Below are 26,396 nucleotides of genomic sequence, written 5' to 3'. Positions count from 1 at the left end.
TCAGAGTAAATTTCACCCCTTTACCACTTTAAGTGATGATCCGTGATAAATACAATCCTGATGTCCGTTCCCGCTGATTAAACTATGTATTTGCCAAATAGGTATTACTTAATCGAATTACCTCTTCACAGACACACAAAGACAGACAGACAAACAGACAGTTAATTGAACATTTATAAGATTAAGTAGGGAAGGAGAATCATAAAAATATATAGGTTAATATAAGCAATTTTCGTAAAAACGAAAATTTGCTTGAAATAATAATAAAAACGAACAAAGAGATGAAAAGACCTAGTTTCCTTTGAAAGGCGCTGAAAGGAATTAAATGAACCAGACCATTACAGCCTTTACACGATCCTGACAACAATGAACAATCAAAAAGTTGTATTACGTAGCTTACATAATACAGACAAATTGGCTCCAGCAAACTATTATACCTACAGATTGTTTTTTCAGTATTTAGCCATACCTTGCTAGGTGAATGGTCAATCAATTCATCTTTATTGCAGATAACAAGATCCATATTAGATTAAAATCACGAGCATAATTAAAATAACAGTAAATAAGTACATTTAAAAAAATATTTAAATTAAATTAAAATTTCAGTTATAGAACAAATAAAAAAGCACATTATTTTTTTTTACAATTATAAAATAAATATTAATACTGGCTAAATTTTTTTTTATACTACGTCGGTGGCAAACAAGCATACGGCCCGCCTGATGTTAAGCAGTCTCCGTAGCCTATGTACGCCTGCAACTCCAGAGGAGTTACATGCGCGTTGCCGACCCTAACACTCCTCTCCTTCGAGCTCTGGCAACCTTACTCACCGGCAGGAACACAACATTATTAGTAGGGTCTAGTGTTATTTGGCTGCGGTTTTCTGTTAGGTGGAGGTACCTCCCTAGTTGGGCTCTGCTCTAGATCTGGAATGACATCCGCTGTCCTGTGCCCTACCACACAAAGCGAGATGTCATTCACAGTGCCCATACCTCTCTTTTGGACGTAGTTTAAGGACATACCCGGGTCCAAATATCAATAATAATAAAATTCAGTTAAATCAGTGTCTCGCTATGGGGGACTCCAACAAACTGCTAGCGATCACGCCCAGAATGCTGCTACTAACAATAAATTCCATTCATTAAATGGGTATAAACTTTTGCGTTTGGGTTTACATCATAGCATTATACTGAACAAGTTTTACGAGACCAACCCCAAAGCAAAATAAAAAAATGTTCCGTTTTCACTTTCATCTGATCAGAAGTCGAAAACGTTCTTCGCGATTTCAGGATTAGTTTAGTCGTCTAGTAAAATTTGTTCAAGTAAGTATTTAATTTCAAGTCCTTATCCATGCACTGTGAATTAGGTCTAATTCAAGTGCTAAGGCGGAGCAACCCTGAGCACCAACGGAACGGCATAAAAAAATCGTGTTCGAAAAACTTTGACCCAGAATGTACGCTATTGTTCGCACAATCGAGGAAACAATGCATACGATCCGTAAATCGTAATCAAAACCGTGTGTAAACACGAATTAAATGCTAATGAGACACTCATTAAAACCAACTACTCAATGAAAGAAAATAACAACGATGACGAATCTTTTGTTTCCGAAATGATCTTAGAAGAATGCCGAATTGTTTAAACGGTTGCTCATCAAGTCATCGCACAAATATTATTTGGTAATATTTAGTGTAAACACACAACAATGTATGGTCAGTGCCAAAAGTTTTTTTTTAATTATATTCCTCAAGATTATTGTGTATATAATTATGAGCTCTTCGTCTACGGTGCTGTAAATACACTAACTATGTAAAGATACACTTAAATCAAACCAGCTTGCCTATTTTGAGAAAATTGCAAATACATATCGGTCCCATAGAAAGCGAGCCAAATTAATTACAGTTTCTAATGTTGTTGTACCAAGTTGTTACATTATGATGTGACGTCTAGTTTTAGACAAGATGACACAACCTAAACAATTTTTGATTATTTAATGACTTCATTATGTTTTAGTACCTGGTAGTTGTACGACTGACCAAGTACATAAAATCCGCAGTGGAAAACCGCTTATCTGAAGATTGTGCCTGACAGCAGTGTGTCCACCTCTACTACCGATGCGGTCGCCTAAACGTGACCACGAACCACGACCGCTCTGTCAAGAGCGATACGATACGACAGAAAAGAAAAGTTGTATACTAACAGAAAACAAACGTAAAAGCATGCCTAGCAATCGCAACGTCTATTTCACTAAACCGGTCTTAAAATAGACAAAAACATTCAACTGACTCATTTCGCTTTAACGATCAGCCGACTTATGAATAAGTATTTAATGGAATCTAATTTGATTCTATTGAGTTGATGTATTGATTTAGAAACCGGACTTGAGCCAAAAACTGGATAAGCTGTGTTAGATTCTCGACTTCCGAGTTCTTTCTGGTACTCTTGATGAAAAAACTTTGGTGTACGTGTGAGACATTTTGATTGTTCATGGATTATTGAATTCTTTGTTCGAGGGAACTTATTGTTTTAGTTTCGCAGAGAGCACTAGTAAATACTGAAATGGCCGCTGCATTTGAAGCTAACGAAAAAAGAAAATGACGATTTTTTTACATTAATCTTGTTAGTCTTACCAGATGCCAAGTGAAAGGAGGGATAAAGCCTGAAATGGATTAATACATGTTTTATTGTTCATGGATTATTGAATTCTTTGTTCGAGGGAACTTATTGTTTTAGTTTCGCAGAGAGCACTAGTAAATACTGAAATGGCCGCTGCATTTGAAGCTAACGAAAAAAGAAAATGACGATTTTTTTACATTAATCTTGAAATAAAACTATGAAAACGGATTATATCGCGTATATTGAATTTATAATACATCCCGACGTTTCGAACTCTTTACAGCGTTCGTGGTCAACGGGTGACTGAGGAAAAATTACAAAATGCAAAAATACCCACATACTAAACTGGACTGTGAGTGTGGCCTATCATATGTCGGGCAGACGAAACGGAGCATTTCCACTCGGGTGAAGGAACACATAGCTGATGTCAAGCACCGTCGACCTAGGTCTGCTGTCTGTGAGCATGTCATGGATAAAGCCAATCACTCAATCAAGTTTGATAAGCCTCTGGTTCTTGCCAAGGAGAAGCGTTACATACCCAGAATGCTGCGCGAGGCCATTGAGATTAAGAAATATCCAAACTTTAATAGGGAAGATGGCTTTTCTCTACCACCAGCTTGGGATCCTGTAGTCCACCTGATAAAGGAGCAAGCGAGACATAGACTGTGAGACCGTAGTGTTGGATGATGCTGGACATTCTGATGTTTTGAAAAGATGTGTCCCGCCGAGTTTGTTGCCGGTCCCATATTGGGATACCCTCCTACAATTTAGGAGGGAATTAAATCTTCTCGGGTCCGTGGTGTAGGGTTGGAGCCGGCATAGTTTATTTTTATCGCGTATATATATATATCTTTACTTGAAAAAATAATTATAGTGTATAACTAGCCTTATGAACCGATTTTGCATGTACAACCAGCCTTAAAGTTTGTAGTCTATGATTGTTCATTATTTTAGTATGTGGGTATTTTTGCATTTTGTAATTTTTCCTCAGTCACCCGTTGACCACGAACGCTGTAAAGAGTTCGAAACGTCGGGATGTATTATAAATTCAATATACGCGATATAATCCGTTTTCATAGTTTTATTTCATGAGTAACTATCGCGGTAACCGAAGACAATATTACATTAATCTTGTTAGTCTTACCAGATGCCAAGTGAAAGGAGGGATAAAACCTGAAATGGATTAATACATGTATAATCATCATTTGACATTAAATTTGATGCAATCATAATATCAAAGCTTTAGCTAGTTAATTAGTTTAGCATAAGTATAATATACTTATAATATAGTTAATTAGTTATGTAACCTGAAGGAAGAGCGGTGCCACCCAACACAGGCATTTTTACTTACCGGGTGGCTCCATCACCTTATATTATGAAATAAGTGTGTCTTACGCAATAAAGAATTTTGAATTTTTTTTCTTTGAAAGCATCATAACATTCATAACATACCTACGCGATTTTTGGACGACTGTAATTTATAGGATAATAGAATGATGTTTAGTTTGTTACAAGGTCAAATAAAGGAAAGTTAAACATAATTATAAACCAAAGCAATTATGTATATCACATTTCGCCGGCATTACATTTTCAATCATACGCCAAATAAAAATTCTAGGAAATTCAATTAACCTTGAATCTTGGGTGCCATCATGTTATCATTACGTTCACAATGGCAACCGGAGCGCGGTAACCGCAATTTCGAGGGCCTTGGCCGTCACAGCGTGTCACCGTCACGCTCCGTGGCCCGATGGTTGTGATTACGACATACGAGTATATAATATACCATGGATTCAGGAAGAGGCACCAGTAGTTAGTGTCAGAGGATGCCTTTTTGGCGCAATTTGGAGGGCCTTGGCAGTGGGTCGTCACAGCGCTTCGTCGTCACGCTCCGAGGTTTGATGGTTGATTACGACATACGAGTAGTCGAGTATATATATACCAGGATCCAGGAAAAGGCATCAGTAGGTAGTGTCAGAGGATGGGTTTTTGACAATTTCGAGAGTCTTGGCCGTGGCGCATGGATTTGACCACAGGCACTAGTTTTGAAGCCCATGGCCGTGGGTCGCCATAGCGCATTATCGCGTGACGCTCGGAGGCATCCTTCCTTCATAGGAAGGATGCCTCCGAGCGTCAATCTTATGATTACAACATAGGTAATTATAACCATGGATTTGGGATGAGGCACCACATAGCAAGTAGTGAAGAGGTGGTCGAATGCTTGTGATTACGAGTTGTGTACGGAACAGTAGCACAGAGGACATGTTTTTGAGGTCCTTGGCCGTGGGTATGTCAAAGCGCGACACCGTCACGCTCCAAGGCTTGATGGCTGATTATGACATGTGTAGTTATATAAACACGTTTTCGAGGTCCTTGGCCGTGGGTCGTCACGGCACGGCGCCATGTCAGCGTCACGCTCCGAGGCTCGAATGTTTGATTATGACATATGTACGTTACTACCATAGATTGCGGAAGAGGCACCAGTAGGTAACAGTAATATAAAACTATGAAAACGGATTATATCGCGTATATTGAATTTATAATACGCGATATTTATTCAATATACGCGATATAACCGTTTTCATAGTTTTATTTCATGAGTAACTATCGCGGTAACCGAAGACAATATAACAGTAATATAATTATCTTCTTATTATCTTAAACAAAACTTAATTAACTTAAAAAAAACCGGCCAAGTGCGAGTCGGACTCGCGCACCGACGGTTCCGTACTTTTTAGTATTTGTTGTTATAGCGGCAACAGAAATACATCATCTGTGAAAATTTCAACTGTCTAGCTATCACGGTTCATGAGATACAGCCTGGTGACAGACAGACGGACAGCGGAGTCTTAGTAATAGGGTCCCGTTTTTACCCTTTGGGTACGGAACCCTAAAAAGTTAATTCAATTAGTCTGCAGAATCCAAAATTTATTCAAGCCACGTCCAACGGGCGAGCTTTTCCTTTTATCTATCTCGCTCATTCTTCCTCGAATGCTTATTTGAAAGGAACATTTCTTACCAACCTGTCGCCTTCTAAAAAACCATAAGACACTTCACACTACAACACCGTATAGTATAATATTATGAAAATGGAAGCATTGTACAATAGACGGGCCCCCCTCACTGCAACAATCGATACGGGAGCATCCCGCGGGCTATACGCACACCGTATCGTATCTCATAGAACCCAATATGTCTGTACATGCCTTGCCTGTAGTCAGTATGAAGATTACGGTCAAGTAGACGATCGCGCCGTATCTCATAGAACCCAATATGTCTGTACATGCCTGTAGTCAGTATGAAGATTACGGTCAAGTAGACGATCGCGCCGTATCTCATAGAACCCAATATGTCTGTACATGCCTGTAGTCAGTATGAAGATTACGGTCAAGTAGACGATCGCACTGTATCTCATAGAACCCAATATGTCTGTACATGCCTGTAGTCAGTATGAAGATTACGGTCAAGTAGACGATCGCGCCGTATCTCATAGAACCCAATATGTCTGTACATGCCTGTAGTCAGTATGAAGATTACGGTCAAGTTGACGATCGCACTGTATCTCATAGAACCCAATATGTCTGTACATGCCTGTAGTCAGTATGAAGATCACGGTCAAGTAGACGATCGCGCCGTATCTCATAGAACCCAATATGTCTGTACATGCCTGTAGTCAGTATGAAGATTACGGTAAAGGAGAATGGACGGTTGCGTGTGTGTTATAGTTAGGCTAGGAATGATATTCAGATTATTGAGCGAACACGGACGAGTCATAGGCTTATACTAGCGTAGGCATCATGGGTCTTAAAAGAACTTCATTCGGTTTTAGACTGGTGCGCTTTTCATTAAGTCTTTGTTTAGTCTGAGTCAAGTCCAAAGACTCCAAAACTAGCCCTTACATGTGCTTTCTCCGAACTGCAATAATCATAAATTATGAGATGTGGCCGTATTTTAGGCAACATACGAATCTCTAGGTCACGATACGCTGGTTATCCCTGATGTTTTGCCTCTTTAACGGCCTCCTTCAATCAAAAGGAATATTATGGCTAGGTTTGACTTGGAAACAGAAATATTTTAGTGTCATGTGAAATTGCATCTCATTGCAAATAGAAATAAGATTGGAATTGCTTAAGTCATTACTGATTTTAGGTTAACGAACGACATTACCTCGCGTAACCTTGCCAAATAAGTGCCAAGTTCAAAAGCCAATACGCTTACGTAAGTATATAACTAGGTATGTTGAATATATAACTATTATTATTGGAAATTCAATGGAAATTATCTTGACCACTGTTGGTTTTACAACAATAAAATACGTACATATATAAAACAAATTACCAAAAGGCAACCGCAATACGTAACTAATAATGTTGACTAAAATACACCGACTGTATAAATATACCTATAATTATTTATCTATGGAACAAAAAAAAATGTTTTTGTTATCTTCACGGCATCACGGCTGATATAGTTGATAAGCTGAAGCCAAACACGAAATTCGGCACTCTTGTCATCTCCCGTATGGTCTAGTGGCTAGGATACCTGGCTTTCACCCAGGAGGCTCGGGTTCGATTCCCGGTACGGGAATAACATTTTTTTTTGATTTAGCGTTGTCATTTGGCCACCTCTTTAAGTTGTTATCACTAATGTAGAAATATTTGACAAATCCTTGAAATCCAAACTGCCGGCCGTTTCTCATCAAACCAGATCTACGGCCATCATTTTGAAATTGAAATCGCTGACTGTATTTTTCTTTTTACAGACAACTAATACTCATCGAAACAACTTACAATGCCTGTAAAGTTTTCAGCTCAATAGAATAAAATGGAAAGTAGGTTTAATTGAGTTTGCAAGATTTGACTTGAACATACATACAAACATTGCAAGTTAAATAAAAGCTTGTAAGAATAAAAACATAAAAGTCAAATCTTTGACCCTTCGTAGGGTTCTCGAGCTCGCAAGGACGCGAACGGTAATGAGGGTTCGTCTGAAGGACAATCAAAGTTTAATCTTGTTTCTTGTATTCGCACCGAAATGGCACTGTATTGACTTAAATCAGATAAAAAACTGGAAAGGGTCTTCTTGATCTTGACCTGAATTTTGATTTTGATGTGTCGTGTCTGTATTGACTTGAACCAACAATTATATAATCAAGAGGTCTCTTGATTATATCTTGTCCGAAATATTAATAAATATGTTCCATACATATTACATACATACTTACATAGGTACATTGCAATTTAAATAAAAGCTTGTAAAAACAGAATGAATTATCGATTTACATTGAATAACTATTCTACTTTCCTACTTTTACCTCGTCCCTATACATTTTTCCACTTTTTGTTTTAGATAGCATAACGGTTTTGTTTAATAATACTCAAGCTTATTAAAAAAAGGTTAGTACGATTACTTTAATCAGACAGACGACGTTTGCGCAACAGCGAGACATTTTAGAGTGGCGAGGAATTTAATAATGCACATTGTGCAGTCGCAATCACACGAAACTAATTCTCTGCACATTTCCTATTCAGACAAACAGCTGTTTAATACTCGTGCACACAATTAATAAAGCTACTTTCATTTGTCCACTTCCATTTACATTCGACGTCAGTTTATGATTCACACTCAACTTTAGAGTTTTGAATGATTCACGGTTAGTTTCACTAGACTTATATTACAAAATATATAATACAAAAGGTAATCACGGTCTATATCCCGGTCAATATAAGTCTAGTGATACTCAACTTTGTATCAATTAGCTCCATGCATGAATTTATTTTTATTTTTGGATTCATAATTTATATCGTTGGAACACCGGAAATGATAAAAATACTTTTGTAAACCTTAACATTATTTTATTAAAAAATATTTAAAATGTTAAAAAATTTTGAGCGGTTGAAACGCTCATAATTTTTGGCGCGAATTCGACAGAGCGTGATGACGTCACACGTTGGGCGGCCCAACTGACGTTTGCTACTAATGACACTAATCTGTCGAACGCGTGACGTCACGTGGCGTTTCGAGCGTTTCGCTCACTAGCTTTTCGCGGGCAAATTTTTGTACTTTTTGTTTATAATTTTAAGTGATTAAATGGTAATTTAAAAACGGAAATGAATTTGTAACATGATATAACGGTAACAAACATCCGAATAAAACATATTTCGTTCAAATATAAACTTCATGCATGAGGCTAATTGCGTAGGTAGAATCGTGATAATGACCGCAAAATTATTTAGGTCACTCCGAATATTACTTATCTAATTTTATTTTCCCTGTAGTAAAACATCCTGGCAATTTCCCGATGAATCACACACATTTTATTACTGATAATAATTTCCTGTGCAATCCCGAATACTTATATAAAACACGGGTGATATTATATTTACAATGAGCAATTATCTCTGTCACTCTAATTACGCCTTAATTGGAGTTAAATCCCCGAAATTTGCGAATTTCAGCGTTCGCGGTAGTCCCTCTGTGGGGGAGATTCTCTCCTTCTGCTCTACCGACCTTCTGTAAATGTATGTGTACATACAAACGCGTTGTGTACAAGAGTTAAAAGCGAAAGAGCTAGTAGTGCTAGTACACGGTGTTCTCTTATAGACAGTCATTACACATTGACCTTAAATTAATTCCTACTTTATCACAATTTACGGCACCGTAAAGCCTAATGAAAGCAAATGGTTCAATGCCACTATTGCAAAATAGGCAATTCAGAGCGGATACTTTGATTAACTACGTCCATTGGTCTCCTAACCTTTATCAAAATAAACACGCCTATTCACTTCTCTTTGCTGTTTAGGTATTCACAAAAACATTGTAAGTTTGTGTTTATACCACGAGACTATTCACAAACATTAGATATTGTTTTCTTCTTCTCGTGTTTAGAATTTCTCCCGGGCATAAGGCCCAAGGGAACAGATGAGTTTCGACATAGAGTAACTTATACTAGAGCGGTACTGTCATAGTAAATTTTGTAACCCCAGTAAATTCACTGCCATCTGTCGACACACTTTAAAACTAAAAATGAAGATTTATAAAAATACGATAAAATGTATTTAAATATGGATAAATGATTTTTTTATTTGCATTAATTATTTTTATGATTTTGACCCATGTACTTTCACTGATATGAGTTAAAAAATTTATATAACAAACGAAACCGTCAACGCCATCTATACGACAGTAGGCCAAAGCTAGTAGCGCCCTCTGAACGAGAATCAAATTTTCTTGATTTTCGAGGCACTTTTTTTCCTTAGACTGTATCCATCTATTACGGAGTTATATCTATCTTTGGTTTCGATAAAAGCGGCATTTGGAAACCCACAATTCAATAAATTCTGGTTAAGCTCTTATCCCAAGATTTAACCGATTTAACGTATTACTAAATTTTTTGATTTCATTTACGATGTTTTTAAGCTTGTGGTTTTTAAAACGCACCCACACACCTTGTAACAGACGTTATAACAATTTGATTTTCCGTTTGGCCACCCGTTTTAACTATGAGTATGCTTTTATAGCTATACTTTTTACCTTCAGCTTATTGCATTGAATTAAAATATTTTAAGACAAAAAAAACACGTTATGTTTGGTGACAAACGTGTAAATTTTCCTCTACCGTTACAATTTACTTCTGTGTCCGGCCTGACGCCTTAGTCTACTCTCGCTCATTGGGTTAATAGCAGCTCTTAATCTACTCAAATTGACCGTTAAATCAAACACATTAACATGTTCTAAGTGTTCTAACCAACGACAATCGCACAGTACGTCTGACCATTCGTGCGAAGGGAGAGCTGCGGTGGCCTTGTTGTACTGGCCATAACCGGAATGCACATGAATAGGAAATGGCACCAGGAAGTTCATATTTTTTACGAGATTGTGAAGATAGCAGATTGACACGTTTTAGCATTATTAATAACGTAACGTTCTACGGGGTCTAACTTTAGCATTATAAAAGAAAAACCTGAGATATTGGCTTTCTAGGCTTACAAAATTTAAATATTTTTTTTGTACTTTAATCTCCTGTGTAGGTGGCTGATTTTGATATACACATTAATAGCGGTTTTTACAAGACTGCCCGCTCTTTTAATAGCGTCTTATGGGGCTTAATGGCAGCAATCTTAAGGATTCCGAAGATTATCGGATTAGGGATTAATTCGATATCGATCACTAATCCGATGCTTGCCTGTCTCTATGACAGTATCGCTTACTGATGTAGTATGATTCCCCTTGTCGTCGGTTAAGTAGCCAGTGAGACGAAAAATCCCATAATTTCGTAAGCCTAGAGGAGAAAAAATTGCACAATTGCACTAGCCCACGACCAAGCCAAGACCCTCGAAATAACATATATCAGTATTTCTGCCAAAAACGTTTCCTTTAGGTATCATGGCGCGGCATTTAAATTATTTGTAAGGATTTTCACAGTTCGCATACTTTTTAGGGTTCCGTACCCAAATGGTAAAAACGGGAACCTATTACTAAGACTCCGCTGTCCGTCTGTCCGTCACCAGGCTGTATCTCTTGAACCGTGATAGCTAGACATTTGAAATTTTCACAGACGATGATGTTGCCGCTACAACAACAAATACTAAAAAGTACGGAACCCTCGGTGGGCGAGTCCGACTCGAACTTGTCCGGTTTTTTCATAAAGAGCTGTATAATTTCTGGGAGATGACACTGCACCAGAAATTCAACGCACAATGCAAGAGTAGCCATCTAAATGTCACCTTTTGTGATAAAGCACGGTACCTATTTTACATTGATCGTTTACTCTCATGACGAACGGTATACGGCTGTTAAATGTACATTAGGTACGGATCATATTGTAAGAAACTTTCGTTTGCCAATAGTAATATGTTGTGATTGAAAAACGCGAAGCGCTACAATTGTTACGATTACAAGTGGAACAATGTGCAATTGAAAAGCCGTTGTTTGCCACCTGACGCCCGTCTGGCGCGTATATCACTCGATTGAACATCGACAAAGACAATCAACATCCTGCGCCATATAGAAATGGAGAGGATATATTGACTCTATCGCTTTTGTAAGTGACAAGATGTTATTGCGCGTTATAAGCGTAGCGGTACAGTCGAAGGCAAAAATATCGATCCAGACAAATGTCTCAAAATTATGTGAACACGACTTTATTGTCTAAGGTGTAAGAAAGAGCTTACACATATTTTTGAAACTTTGGAAATGTATATATAATTATGTTCTTGACTGTACGGCGTGCAAGTCGGAGGTCGCGGATTTGAACTCCGACCTATATTATTGAGTTTTAATGTAATAACGAAAAATTTGATGAGGGAAAACATAGTGACGTAATCAATCCGAAAAAAGCCTAGTTTCCCCTCTGAGTGGGAAAGTCGAATGGCAGTCGCTTTAGTAAAAACTGGTGTAGTGTATGCGCCAAACATTGGGATTTAGAAGATTTGGGATTGGGATTTTGAGGTTTTTGGGATTGAGAAGTTTAAATCAGTATATTGGGATTCATCCTTAGTGAGCTATAGCAAAAAACCCTACGAAGACAGAGCAGCGTAGAAGGTACGAACACTATTACGAACTACGAATATGTTTGCAGTCGCCTGTATGTAACATGAAGTCAACTGTCTCGACTGTCTGTCTCGAAGGACAGGCAACAAACTTGGAATAAATTTAAAAGTGGAAAAAATTACTGCCTTGCGCGAGACTTCAACTCACGGCCTCTGGATCGATACTCCAGCGCTCTGCCAACTGAGCTACCAAGACCTCATCCGTAGTCAGCAAATCTTCCCAATATATGGGTCTAGGGGACCCTAGCGACATCTACCGTAAGGGCGTTACACTTCTTAAACGGCCACCGAAGTCATATTGGAAATTCACCAGTTATAATGTGCGGCAGTAGAACTAGGGTCACCGACATATCTCGCAGAATTGCAAACCTTAAGTGGCAGTGGGCGGGGCACATTGCTCGCAGAACTGATGGCCGGTGGGGCCGGAAGGTTCTGGAGTGGCGTCCGCTTACCGGAAGACGAACTGCCGGTAGGCCTCCAACGAGGTGGAGCGACGACCTGGTGAAGGTCGCGGGAATTCGGTGGATGCGAGCGGCACAGGATCGGTCGGAGTGGCGAGCCTTGGGGGAGGCCTATGTCCAGCAGTGGACGTCTATCGGCTGACATGATGATGATGATGAATGTTCTATCCATTCCAAATGTTTAACAAGCAGAAACGTCTGCGAACGATGTTATTAAGCTCACAAGCAATAAGCCTCGGTCGCCAATTTTATGGGAATGAAATGTAATACGAGTATCATCTGCCTCTAGTTAGCAATACAGGCTAACAGATCACGTATCACATGTCCTATCCGCTACCCGTTTAGAGGGTGACTTTATTAACTAGGATTTATCAGTAGGCCGAGCACATGATTGGCGCGACAGTATCTCGCCGCGACTATCCGTCTTTTACTAACTGTATGAATTAAAGAGGGACGGGTAGTCTATGTCGCGGCGAGATACTCTCGCGCCAATCATGTGCTAGCCCGGCAGTGGCGACGCGTAATACATATCAGCCGGGCTAGCACATGATTGGCGCCAGAGTATCTCGCCGCGACATAGACTAACCGTCCCCCTTTAATTCATACAGTAAAAGACGGGTAGTCTATCTCGCGGCGAGATACCGTCGCGCCAATCATGTGCTCGGCCTACAGTTATACAAAGTTTTTCTTGGAGACTTTTCAAAATAAACAAAACGACAGGAATCGACTTCTACGTCTCGATACTGCTCAGCTTGCTCGGTGAATCGAGTTAAACAGTATTGAGGTTAAAGCTGGCGTGAGTAAATGATTGAAATATATTATATCATTCCTTTAGTAGGCCAGTAGGGCTAAGATGGTCGCCTTTTTATCATTTGTCACCATGCCTGTCACGTTCTAACAAGTATGAAAGTGACGCATGACATGACAGGTGATAAACATGCGACCGTGATATCCGTGCAACTTTGATAAATCGTCATCATAATTATTATTCTAACGCTCCGTCTGTTGTTTGTCTGTATCTTTGTCACTCAAATAAAGCAAGAGCGATAGAAAACTTTTTAGGGTTCCGTACCCAAAGGGTAAAAAATGAACTGAAATCTCATGAACCGTGATAGCTAGACAGTTGAAATTTTCACAGATGATGTATTTCTGTTGCCGCTATAACAAGAAATACTAAAAATAGAATAAAATAAATATTTAAGTGGGGCTCCCATACAACAAACGTGATTTTTTTGCCGTTTTTAGCGTAATGGTACGGAACCCTTTGTGCGCGAGTCCGACTCGCACATGGCCAGTTTTTTTCGATTTTCGAGGTAGCCTATCATCCGTTTCTATAAGAGGGTTTGGGCTATAGACCCTAGCCACGATGTAGATTGGTAACTTTCACTACACATATCAATTGACTGGTGAAAAGGTCTCGTTTTCGCGTTATTCAAAGTATTCAAACTCGATCACCGTTTAATTTACAATCAACATATATGCAGGGGCGTAGCTAGAGGATATGGCGCCCGGGGCAGTCACCAAATTTGCGCCCCCTGACGACTGACAAAAGTTTCCCTGCTGCTGCCTTTTGCCCATTTTGGCGCCCCCCCCTTGGATGGCGCCCGGGGCACTTGCCCCCTCTGCCTCCCCCCCCCCAAGTTACGCCACTGACATATTGTTAATTGCCCTAATATGCAAGTCGAGCAAAACTCATGAAAACAATTAGCAATTTCACTTCTCCGAAGTTAGAACATTTGCTTCACACCACGCTTTAATGTCACCCTGTGTTATCCTCATAGGAATTTGCAAGTACATGTGACACGAACATCATGATAGTCTGTAACTGAGACGAGACTCCAATCTTACGGCTCAAAGCACAAAGTTGAAATTCAAATATCAACCAAAATGGAAATAAGTTTGTGCGTGTGTCAGCTATAGCCAGTTTAAGAAGAGCTCTCAAGTTGGTGACTGCTGCTAGCAAGAGCGTGATATCGGAGATCTATTTGAAGTGGTTTGATAAGACTCTTCCCGCTTCTGAGAACGGCTATCGTCTGTATCAAGTGACCGGCGGAATGACCAACTATGTACTGAGTAGGAGGAAATGTTTCTTGGTTCTAAAAACTTATATTATATGTTATGCTTAGATCTTTAAAACTACGCAACGGATTTTTATGCCGTTTTCTCTTATCAATAGAGTAATTCTTGAGGAAGGTTTTAGTGTATAATTTGTAAAAGTTTTGTGTAACCGTGCAGAGCCGGGGCGGGTCGTATAATACTAAGAAAAAGCGAGTAGAAGTTTTGCTGCACTATGCGCGCGCTGGACAGAAATGTTCTAAAACTATTCATATAAACTCATTAGCCGACGTCTAGGTGTCAGAACGCATGCAGACGTTCCATTGTGTTGTTCACAATGTGTATTCATTCTGGTCCATTGTCCCGCCCGATGGCCGTTGTACGACGAACATTGTTATATACCTGCAGACCATTACGTTTGACACAACATGATGTTGAGGATGCAATGTAGTGGAAAAGGTGTGTTGTGGTACTTGTGGTAGCACGCTCATAATTAGGGTATCAATGTTCACACTGACTCGTCAAAGGTTGAATAAGGACATTTTGAATTTAAAAGTTGAATAGGGAAGTTCGTCGAAGCCAGGGTCTATTGCTTCTATGCATGTTTGACACAGCATGATGTTGAGGATACAATGTAGTGGAAAAGGTGTGTTGTGGTAGCACGCTCATAAGTAGGGTATCAATGTTCACACTGACTCGTCAAAATTTGATGGATAATTTTGAATTTAAAAGTTGAATATGGATGTTCGTCGAAGCCAGGGTCTATTGCTTCTATGCCAGTATCCGCAAGAGGGCCGCATCCCTGGTGCGCCGGATTAGCTCCGGGTTGTCTGACGGGTCGAAATCATAAATGTAAAACTTTAATTTTATCCTATGTTTTCTTTTATATTATATAATGTCTCGTTATTATTGAATATATACTTTAAAATGCATGCGCTCGAAAAGTGCGTTTCCTACGAAGCCATATCATGCGCAAAGTACTACTTTTCCGCACTAGTGCTGTTTGTTTTCTTTTTTTTTTTACAGTACATATAGTGTTACTTTCTCGCACTAGTGTGGAAAAGAGCAATTTTCGTGCATATGTCGAAAGTTTAAAGGGCCATATGTACTGTAAAACGTTGTACGATACACGTGCGAATAGGTAATTTGCAACTCGTGTCGATTTAAAACACTCCTTTTAATAATTAAACTTATTTGCCATGATATGTTTTCTATTTACTCGCACAATGCATACCATTGTATGATACACGTGCGTAAATTCGTGCGTGATTCTATGTTAGAATCCCTCGCTACGCTCAGGATTCTATTATAGAATCCTTCGCTTCGTTTAGGATTCAATTGTACGCCCTCGCCGTAAATATGTCATTTTGCTCCCTTGTGACACAATCTACTATTCCGCACTTGTTGCATAAATAGCTATTAACAATCTGCATTGTGAATGTTTAATATCCGATTCACAATCGTCGATTAATTTTGATTGCGAAGTCATTAGTCAGAGAGTTTAGACGTTATTCATAATCATAAACAATACATACAGGTGTTTTAAAATACATGAAGAAAAAAGTCAGATGGGGTAAAAGGAACACCGGGGCAAAATTAATACTGTTCCTCTTACCGCAATTTATACTTTCTTCTTTTGTTCTCACATTACCAAGGATGACGACCACTTTGTAGACATGTTTAGTTCATTTTGAACATCTCGTCCGCTTAGCAACTTGTGCTGCTGACAACACGCCTGACGAGGGTGCGGATTTACGAGCAAATAACGGCTCGCGCGACATCTGTTTGCTGACAAATGTATGTTCCCGGCATATTTGTCTAGGACACATAACATAATGGTGTGGGGACGTGTTGGGAGACATGGGAGGATTGCTCAAGTCAGAGACAAGCATCTTCTACATAGTTAAATGAAATGAAATTCTTTATTTTCAGGCAACTATTGGCCCCTAGACCTTAAAACTAGCATACATATTATTATAAAATATATCTTATGTACATTTATGAAACATATTTGTGGTAAACAAGTTCATATACATAATTATACTATATCGATATTTTACCCTTGTTTGTAATGTCTTGAACTAATTCGTATATATCATTGAATAATTAGTATAATAACCAATACCTTAGATGTCAAACGCCAACAACGTAAAGAGAGACCGAAAAGCCCTCGTACGCGTATACGTATAACGCGTCTGGCCAACTCTATTGTAGCACCTGCAATAGAGTCTTTAAGACCAAGTTCGGCCTGGCCAGCCACATTCGAGCCTATAATAGGCGTAATCCATAATTGCTGAGGTCGCCGTCATCGAAACCGATGAGGAGGACTATATATATATAATCACAACTTTCCTAGAACCGGTTACGAACCAAAAAAACCTGAACCACGTTCGACGTGTTCCCTCCCTGTCACACTTATGTACGAATTTACAAGTGCGACAGAGGAGCAAGCTTTTTCTAAGAAATAATAACAACTGTAGCACATCGTTATGTTGCCAACACACTTTAAATAAACCCTCATTTTAAACTGTCCTTGAACAAGTTGCACGCAAGGAAAGGACACGTGGGGGATGACCCTCGCAGCTCACTGGCTCCAATTAATGGATCACCTCTCGCAGACTCCGCAAGCGTTTACGACTCGCGGCCATCACAACTGTCACAATACACCGCACGTAGGTAGATCATAGGTACTCGCATCCTGCAGCATTTTCAAGTAACAAAAACCAATGTTTACCTCTTTGCATTAGTTGTTATGTAAGTGATCTGTGATACAAGGGAGCTACCCTTCGCTTTATTGTAGCGTTACAGTGAATATTTAACACCTTCACTATCGATTATCGACGACTTAAGTATAAGTGTGAGTCGCGCCTTGTGTTTGACCAGATGGGCCGTAGCGCCGTAGGCCGTTTTTACAGATGGGCCGTATGAGATGGTTCGGGCATATTATGAGGCGTAACGAAGAGTATGCTGTCAAAAAAGCCTTGGCCATCCCAGACAAAACGAACGGCAAAGGGAGGCCGCTTACCACGTGGTGGACAACCGTTACCAAAGACATGGAGCGGGCGCAGACTAACATATCGACAACCCCGGACAGAAAAACCTGGCGCCTTCGAACGAGGAGGGCCGACCCCAAATAACGGGACATGGCAAAGAAGAAGAAGAAGCGCCTTGTGTTTGACCAAGCCTTTACAGTATAGTCCACCTGTTGGTGTCCACATCCACACGTCGCCACGCCGGCTAGGTGAATCTAATCGCGGACCACTTTCCACGAACTTTCCACGAATACGTACTAACACTGGTCTGTGGACCTTATCTCCTGGCAATAAGGTTTAGGAAGTATCAATTTACAGCGTGGACACTGAGGAAGTGAGGACGGTACAACGTGTCTAGCAAGTGGCAGGCAATGGCTACTTTTCTCTCGCAAGCTTCGATGAAAGTAAAGGCAAATTATAGCAATTAAATCGGAAGTTTTGCTTTGTCATGAGTTTTAATCTGAGACAGTTGGATACTTTCCCATTGACAAAGGAATGGTTTCACAGCTATCAGAAATCTTTATTAAATCTCACGGAATATTAGAGACCACAATGAAGTTTTCTGCGCTCATATAATAAATATTATAGGAACATTATCACACAAATTTACTAAGACCCCACAATGAATCTCAATAAGGCTTGGGTTGTGGGTGCATACCTACTTAGACAACGATACCCATGACTCAGGAACAAATATCCTTGCTCATCACACAAATAAATGCCCTTACCGGGATTTGAACACGGGACTATCGGCTCCATAGGCAGGGTAACTAGTGTCACTACACACTAGGCCAGACAGATCGTTACAAAATCATGAATATAAGTAGGCGCGCTCGACCTTTAAGTCCAATTAGGCGTTTACAATTTCCTGGCCTATTATTAACCCGATCAAAAATTAGTCTATTAAGGAATTACGGAAAAAGAAACAAAAATTTCGAGCAAGGTAATAATCTCATCAAAAATTCAATTATGAAGGATTCGAATCCAATTTAAATTTATGAAGTGGATTTAGCTGGACTGTCGACCCGTTGAAAAGGATCTGAATCTTAGGAACTACTCTGACATTAACATTTAAATAAAAGACGAATAAAAGGACTACTTTGATACAAGATACTTTTGATTTACAGAATTGATGTCTATTGAAATAAATCCCCAAAGACTGAGGCTGGGTCATAGCATATCATATCGCTAAGGTCACATGTTGAAAAGATATGTGCTATTTTTAGACAACTGACGAGTAAGATGCTACGCCATTTGATTTGGTATTTTATATGTACAGTGATCATAAACTAGCATTTCAGATTGAGGTCATAGGTTTCGCCAGGGGATTACATTTTACATTTATATGGCCCCAGTGAGCTATTGCCGTCCCTGTAATGGGTCATATCGCCGCTATACTTACTCAACCTCGTATCTGCAACACTCATTTGATGACAAAAACACCCGTATTCCGAATGAAAGAAAAGCGACATTTCCTTCAAATGATTGTTGCAGATATGAGGTTGAGTAAGTATAGCGATGATATATTACGATTACGCATGAATCTTCTATCGTTGATAGACTTCTAACTTCTATAATATGTTTTTTATGTAGGTGTTGTGAAATGTGTAGAACATTTTAGTGTTTGTCAAATAACTCTTTGCATACCCGTCCACCCACGGACGCTGGATTCGACGACAAGTAATAGTCAAGTCTGAAATACATTATACGCTTTCGATAGTGTACATATGTAGGACGGCTGAATGAAAAACCATCACGATTTAACCGCCCTGAAATATTAAACTGGCGTGAAGTTGGTACTCAGAATAGGGGAGAGTTGACTTTCCCTAAGACCCCCGTTTGTCTCTTAAGTCAAAACTTGTCGGTATAATTAGTTAAATTAATTTCACAGATGTTCTAAAACTGTGCTAACTATCCATTAGTGATAATTAAATTCACACACCGGTGCAATACCAAACTGTCTGCAATCCAGCTGTCTAGCATGGGTATCAAGAGATAATGGCCAATTACTTCGACAATGGAACAAAGACGTTGTCTTAAGTTCAGCACTTGCTCTATTGAATACCACTTGGTTTTATAATAGCGGCCACTTCATTATACACATACCAGTTTAAGGGCTGGTTGCATCAAACCGACTGTGTTTCATGGTATGGGAATATTGATACCTCTCCGCTGAAGTTTTGACGTTTACCAGTTTCGTCGATAAATATGGTTGGTGTCACTGTGCCATCCAATTGAGATGTGATGAGCAGTACGAGTATGTTATCACTGCTTTTTAAGGATGGCAGCGTCAGGTGGCTAAGCGGATTCTTCACTTGGACAGCAAGCAAAAGCTCGGCGAAGTGTTCTTAAGCACCTGCAACATTGATTGAACATTGATCTGGTAAATCGATTCCAACCATTATGGTTGGGAACGAAAGACTGGAGGTGGTCGAGCAGTACGTGTATCTTTGACATATTCTATCATTTGACAAAACACATCAGCAGAAAGGCTGATATGATGATGATGATGAACATTGATCAATTTGCTTCAGTACGAGAAACGGAGATAGCCAACCGCCCTATGAAGATCTTTATTTACTTAATAAAGAAACTGTTACATATAAAGCCCATCTAGACCACAAGCGACGATCAACTGTGCTCTCGTCTTTGTAGGCTCGCCTCTATGATTCAGAGGACACTTAAGTACAACGGGCTTTAAAACTGTTGAAAATCTCCGGATCAACAGAACTATAGGTACTAAACCTCACAATCTAGCATATCTTGTAATTAGATATCGTTTCGGCTCGAATTCCCGGGCCGTTCCGTGTTACGAGCCACCTGTGACTCACCGACCATTAGGCTGCCGTTCAGATTGACTCAGGCAGTTTACCTAAGTTCGGCGTAGGGTAAAGTTAAGTTAATTTGAAGGGGAGACGAAGGCCGAACATACTTGGTAATAGTGTTTTTCAGGCCGTCGCAATCAAATGGATATGGGTCTTAGGGGTTTATGATCTTTCAGTTGGGATGTTTTTCTTGTAATCGTATTAAGAAAGAGCTTTCTGAATCGATGAATAGAATATAATAGAATATAAATTATTCAGTATTTAAACAACAACTTAACTACGAGTATTAACACGCCCTGAAAATACTTTATAACGTCACTGAAAATGTTTCCACACAGCTTGGTGTCAAGGTACCTTTTGGATACCTTGACGCTGGTCTTCTGTGGAAGCCCTGTAATAGCTATTCGAAAGAGAAAACAAGCGACTTTCTACAATTCCTCAGAGCTTATGGACTGCTGATTGTACTGCTAATTGCTATCATTTTGACTCTTGATTAAAGCTAAACGGCCAAATTATTGTACGTTCTTTCATCACGTGAAGAGGTTATTATCGCCACGGTAACGGGATGGGTCGTGAGTTGCATGACAATAGGTTCTTTATTTGAACCACTTACCGAACGATCACCTCCAACTCCAACCAACCAAGTATGTATAAGTTCCGTCATGTTAACTACGAGTCGCAGATCGCACTTATATTAGTTGTAGCTGAAGCGAATGCTCGCCTGCACATGCATCCCATGGCTACAAAGAGCGAGCTAATTGAAAAAAGGGTCATATATAACAGAAAGTTACTCACACTATAAGTATTTATGATTAAAAAGGCTGGGTTAGGTATCTTATGACAATATTAATGCGTGACATACGGCCATCGTTCCCAGGCCATAAAATATATTTATTGGGGGTCATGCTAATAAGGTTTTTACATTAAAATTGATGAATTCAGTAGAGATCTTGTGGAATATAGCATTGGAATTTCAAACTTACAGTTAACTCCGTTATGTCAACTCAACACTCAACTATTATATTCAAAGATATTCATAGACAGAGATCCATGCTACATATTGGTGTAGACAGTTCCGAACAACTGACAGGTCGATATCGTCCGGCGGACTGATAGTCAGTGGGCTTGGGTCAGTTGGGCAGTTATGTAAGCGAACAACTCGCGAACGCGAAAGCGAAGCGGCGCGGCGGACCCACGCCACGGCCGGCGTTCGCGTTCGCAACGAGATCGCCCACGTTGGTTCTATAGAATTGATTCACCCCCCGGGATTCACCAGTGTGCGGCACGAGCATATTCAGTACAAAAATGCTTGTGCGGCAGAGTGTCGCACACTGGTCGAATCACGCCCTTACACAGATCGACCTTGCCCGCTGGCCCTAAACTCAGCCAAGTTTGTACTATGGGTGACGATATACAGATAGGTAACATCCATAACTCGGGATTCGTGATAAACACAAATAAATTAATAATAATAGATTGCCAATTTATATAAATTATCAGTGGCCTTGAAAATACATTGAACTTAAATATAAATAACAGCATTATTTGTACAAGTTGTAATTTTATCATTCAGCGCATACAGTGTCAAGGTCTATAGTCATACATAATTTCACCGAAACTCACAACTCCCGTATGGTCTAGTGGCTAGGATACCTGGCTTTCACCCAGGAGGCTCGGGTTCGATTCCCGGTACGGGAAAAACTTTTGTAATTTTTTTTTATTTTAACAAATACATAGACTATCTATATTTTTATTTTATTAATAACAGAACCAACAAAATTTTAATCTCGCTTCCGCATCTACTTGAATGACGAATCGCGTCTCATAGGTCAGCGCGTAAGTAAATTGTTTTGCACCCTCACTTGCGACACGACACACGATTTATTTTCAACATTTTGCTGTCAAATAATAACTGTCACTTTGGTAGAGGTGTACCTACCTACCTTGCCTCAATACATCACAATCCATACTATCCATACTAATCCATACTATATAATATTATAAATGCGAAAGTGTGTCTGTCTGTCGTCTGTTACCTCTTCACGCTTACCGCTGAACCGATTTAGTTGAAATTTGGTATATAGAGATAGTTTGAAAGTCCCGGGGAAGGAAATTGGGTAGTTTTATCCTTTATGGGGGTGAAAAGAGGAGGTGGAAGTTTGTATAGGGAATCGACAATAAGCAGATTGGATAAAAATAAGCTACCCAAATTACTAACTCTACGCAGACGAAGTCGCGGGCAAAAGCTATATTATTATAAATGCAAAAGTAACTCTGTCTGTTACTTCTTTACGCTTAAACCGCTGAACCGATTTAGATAAAATTTGGTATGGAGATAGTTTGAGTCCCGAGAAAAGACATAGGATGTTTTTATCAATCATCATCATTCCGCGCAGACGAAGTCGCAGGCAAAAACCAGTAATAAATAATCCCATCAATAACATTTTCATGTAAAATGTTGCCAAGTTGCCTATATGGTTCGCACTGTCAAAAAGTTAGATCTCATGTAGAACCAAGCTTCTAACTCTACAAGCCCTAACTTCACAAACTAAAGTCTACACCTTAGTCAAAATATGTGGCTTGGTTCTTCTTGGCGGGGCCACTGTCGTGCCCCCAGATTTTATTTTATTTCAGTCGCAATTCACTTTGAAAAAAGTAATACGATGGTCGATATGACGTAATATTTCACACGCTTCTGTGTAATATTTTCCGAGCCCCATATCTCTACTTTATCCACTGCCATGTCATGTCGATAGTGAATCTGATTAGGGATCCATCCTAGCGTAAAAGCTTTCATTATGTGTATGCTTTATATACTTATACACTATTCCGTAAATATCTGAACACGCATAGAGCTCTGTACAATGACTGTGGCGTTGCCTGGCGGGTTTGGGATACATTATTAGGGGTTATTCCTTCCTTCTACATACTTATTAATTTAACGAATCAATGTTCCATAGAACACACTTATAGGTTTATAACAAAAATAAATTCATTCATTTCGCGTATAGGTATAATAGAACAGTATCAATAACAAAATTTACAAAGCATCGTGCAATTTGCAAGTGCGTGGTGGAGGAACTAAAACCGATGATCGTGGCGATACGGCATGTAAACTTTCGTATTAGGCTCATTTCTCTATACTATCTGCCAACTGGAAAATAACAGTTGTCTCCCATTAACGTATTTCCATGAAAGTATGACGTTTATTGTGGCACTCCCGCACTTTGTCATGTCAAAGTAGGGATTTAGCTTAGATGGATTCGAGCTAAAGCTGTATCTACTTATATCCTGTATCGGCTAAAGTCTAGACAAAGTGCAACCGTACCCAAGGCCCTCCATTATGGCAAACTGGCCCCAACCGGCCTGTCTACCTGACATTTCAGACTGGAAACAAAGTAAAACGTACCCTATATACAGCTGCGCAAAGCCGATTATCCATTGAACTGTTTGCTTAATATAAACGCTGATGACTCAGGCTCTTTCGTCTTAGCGCTGGGGAATTTAAACTTAAAGTGAATAGAGGAAAGAATGGCGGCGACCTCGCGACACTGTTTAAGACTGAACAACTGCAGGCAAAGTAGTTCGATTGGTCAGAGTTATCTAGTGACCGGATTCATTTACTGATGAGACATCGCATTGGACGTGCATTGGACTCTGTGACTTTTTGCAGCAATCACAATTAATTAAGACGCTGCCATATAATAATGATTTAGCAATTTTTGGTGCTAGGCTAGCCCACAGCCCGCCTATGATGACAAGAAGTTACCCGGTAACTGTTACCGAGTCAGTCAGTCAGAACTAATTTCCAACTGTAATTTTCTTTGTACAGTTATCCAACTACAGTAGAATCCGCTTATAATGACATCGAAGGGAAGTGACAAAAACGTCATACTAAGCGGATGTCATATTAAGCATAGTTGATGAACTTCTTATTTTTGTATTTTTTTCCAAATTAATCTCAAATTCCTTTGTGAGAGATGACTTTTATTAACCTTATACCAATTAACCACTTTCACTGAGAAAAACTAAAACAACTTAAACGTCACGCACGCACCAAACGTCCCCGCAGGGAAAGCCAGCGAATTTGTCAGTATAACCGGACATAATTTTATAAAAATAGGAAAAATAGGTCATAGTAAGCGATTTGTCACTATAAGCGAAGTCATGTTATCCGAACTTGTCACAAAGAATTTTAAATAAAAACCAAACTTCGCACAGTAATTGCGTCATAGTAAGCGGTTGGTCAGTATAAGTGGTCATAATAAACGGATTCCACTGTATGTACTCATTACCATTAGATAATGATAACCATTCCGTTAATGGATTTGATGCTCAAGAGCGCACCGGTGAAAACTCCGAAGGGCTACTTAAATATACCTATGGTTGACTTACGACTTGTCGAAGAGAAAGCTGCAGTATATTACCTGTAAATAAAAGAGAAAGCATTACTCACATGATAAAAGGTTATAAAAAGGTTTATGTTTGACGCGGGTGATGTTTTATGCACATGACAAGTATACATACATAATGCAACAATAAGGTTACCAACTTGAATTGACATAGAAAATAAGTTTTCATAAAAACATTTCCGATATTAGTTTTTAAGGCTGACTGTACTTAATTCACTCACCACAGTCATATAAACTAATTGAAACTAATTCTGAAGAGCCCAAAAATTACATTGAACTATTAAAGAATTCCGAAGACCCCCTCCTCCTCCATATTTATCATTAAATTACCAGAAAGTCAAATTTCAGTGGTTTAAAATATAATGAAAATTCTGTAACACACAACTTACAAAGAGTCAGCAAAAATCATACGACTGAGAAAGAAGCTTGCCTATAAAACGAACACTCGAGGGAACGCTGACACTTCTCCGTTCAATTTATAGCTGACCCCATTTACCGTGATGGCTAACAAGTCCACAATCAACCGTCTGTCCATAACAGAGCTGTGCCGACTCAAGGTTTGTTTATTCAACAGAAATGGAGCACTTTGAAGGGTGGCTACTGGCTATTGCTACTGTAGTCTGGGGACTAGTGCCAGCTGCGAATAGTCGGAGTTGTGCAAGTGCATGTCCCAATTTTACCACTTTGAGATAGAACGGCATATGAGCTTTGTTGGAAGGAAGGTTTGTTGGTTGGAGGAGACCTTTTTGTTTAGAACCAGTCATTCCAGCCACTTGGCGTGTGCTGGTAACCCAACAGAAGCAGTAAAGAGTACTTTCCGATTAGAAAAAGAACGTAATAAAACACATTTATTGAACACTAGTGGTGGAACACTACCTAACTAACATAACAAACGTAACCCGTGTATAAATAACATTATAGATGACATTAAGTTATAATGGGACCCCCGCTCAGTATAATGCCGAAGTAGGTATAGTATAGGTATACCTACTATAACTAGGAATTATAGTTTTTTTTATACTAGCGCCCGAAAACTCGACTTTCACGAATGAGAATTAGAACGGACAAGAACTATAGAGTTGCCGAACTACAGATTTATTGGCCCATACACCACGAGACAATACGTGCATGTGACGCAAGAGATTGCACGTGCCGACAACGGCGAGATGTTGTAACCCACAGATCCTAATTAAACCGTCATTAATGTAATTATGTCTGACGTGTCAGCTGAGATATCCTGTTTCAGCGAAGACAAACTTATAAAGTCACTATTGTCACTAAAATGTGTTTGACCAATGCATATGTTTCCAATTGATTCCACACGTAACAATACCTAAAAAAACTAATCAAAAGACCAACTAGCAACGCAAAACCACCTACACGGTTCCATTTACTTATTTTTTCAATAACATTTTACATGGTAAATTTTAAGCTAAGCAAGATA

At 39.4% G+C, this 26,396-nt stretch overlaps 1 protein-coding gene and 2 non-coding genes across 4 annotated transcripts in view; 2 read left to right on the top strand and 1 right to left on the bottom strand.

Annotated features, from left to right (window-relative positions):
- Nucleotides 1–26,396, bottom strand: part of LOC134744453 (prominin-like protein) — an 86,574-nt gene that overhangs the window by 38,280 nt on the left and 21,898 nt on the right. The gene's annotated exons all lie outside the window — the stretch shown is intronic.
- Nucleotides 7,132–7,203, top strand: Trnae-uuc (transfer RNA glutamic acid (anticodon UUC)). Its single transcript has one exon. It is a non-coding gene; the product is annotated as a tRNA-Glu (tRNA).
- Nucleotides 22,167–22,238, top strand: Trnae-uuc (transfer RNA glutamic acid (anticodon UUC)). Its single transcript has one exon. It is a non-coding gene; the product is annotated as a tRNA-Glu (tRNA).

Source organism: Cydia strobilella, chromosome 9 (assembly GCF_947568885.1).
Source record: "Cydia strobilella chromosome 9, ilCydStro3.1, whole genome shotgun sequence".
Classification (NCBI taxonomy): domain Eukaryota; kingdom Metazoa; phylum Arthropoda; class Insecta; order Lepidoptera; family Tortricidae; genus Cydia; species Cydia strobilella.
The sequence above is the reverse complement of the archived record's forward strand: the minus strand, read 5'-3'. Positions and strand labels throughout refer to the sequence as shown.